The sequence below is a fragment of the Notamacropus eugenii genome, chromosome 1 (genome assembly GCF_028372415.1).
Source record: "Notamacropus eugenii isolate mMacEug1 chromosome 1, mMacEug1.pri_v2, whole genome shotgun sequence".
Lineage (NCBI taxonomy): Eukaryota > Metazoa > Chordata > Mammalia > Diprotodontia > Macropodidae > Notamacropus > Notamacropus eugenii.
The window spans coordinates 603,872,511-603,873,820 of record NC_092872.1 but is presented as its reverse complement, the minus strand read 5'-3'; the positions used below and the strand labels follow the sequence as shown (position 1 = coordinate 603,873,820).

The 1,310-nt window shown below is 50.5% G+C and overlaps 1 pseudogene; it reads left to right on the top strand.

Moving 5' to 3' along the window:
• Positions 1-264: 264 nt before the first annotated feature.
• On the top strand, positions 265-996 carry LOC140519175 (protein FAM151A pseudogene; annotated as a pseudogene).
• The last annotated feature ends 314 nt before the right edge of the window (positions 997-1,310 follow it).

The window sequence follows — 1,310 nt, the reverse complement described above, 5'->3', positions numbered from 1 at the left end:
TCCTCTCGAAAAGATGCCCACAGAGTCCCTGGATTCCCATTCATCCACTCCCCAGCCAGAGGGGACGCCGTCTGCCAGAGAAGCTAAGCCAAGGACCTTTGCCAAGCTGCCAGTGGAAGGGGGCACCATGACTTGGGGGAAGGCCTGGGCAATCGCAGGAGGTATAGGGGTAGTGTAGTGGTCACCATAGTCCTTGCTGTCACCCTCACCCGGGGTCGTGGCTCCCAGCCAGGGTATGAGAGCTGTCGCCCAGATGGTGACATGATGGACTGCCTCCTCAGCACTGGATGCATCAGCCACAAGGATGGCCTGTTAGTCACCTGGTACCATGCTGTCAACTTCCGGAGCCAGATGGAGACAGCCCTGAGCAGTGACACCATGGCATTGGAAGCAGATGTCAATGTGGAGGGACTGAACACAGCCAACAAGACAGGTGTCCCAATCACGGCCCACCCCCCTGCCATCTACAGTGACAACACCTTGGAACAGTGGCTGGAAGCCGTATTGACCAGATCTAGAAAAGGCATCAAACTGGATTTCAAGAGCATCAAAGTGGTTGGCCCTTCTCTGGATCTCTTGAGGAAGCAGACAGAGGATGAAAGAATTCAGAGGCCTGTATGGATCAATGCTGACATCCTGGATGGCCCCAATGTGCCCCTCCAAGTTGCTGTCAATGCCACAAGGTTTCTGTCCCTGGCCCAAGAAAATGCCATCCTGTCTCTAGGCTGGACCACTCTCTACCTCCTCGTCACTCCCAATAGTACCTATACTAAGAAGATGACTAAGAAGATGCATAGGCTGGTGGAGGCCTTGACACAGAAAGTGATGTTCCCAGTGTGGGCAGTCATGGTGAGAGCTGCTTGGTCCCATTTTAGCTGGCTCCTGAGTCAGTCTGACAGGTACAGCCTGACCCTGTGGCAGAGCGCCTCGGACCCTGTGACTGTGGATAATCTTCTTTACATATGGACACACTGCCCCACACCAAATCTACTATGACATTTTTGAGCCCATCCTGTCTCAGTTCAAGCAGCTTGCTCAAAAGAGGTCTGGCTCATCCAGGGGCTGACCTAACAAGGGGCAAAGGTCTGAGGGTTGGAGAAAAGTGATTCCATCATAAAGGAGATTCATTCCATCTCCTTTCTATATCTTGTAGCAACTTGATTGTCGTTGATTTCGTCTCCCTAATTAAAGTATAAGCTCCTTGAGAGCAGGAATTATTTTTGTCTTTCTTTGTATCCACAGTACTCAGCACAATGTCTGGCATACAGTAAGTACTTAATAAATGCTTTGAATGACAAAAAAAAAAAGAA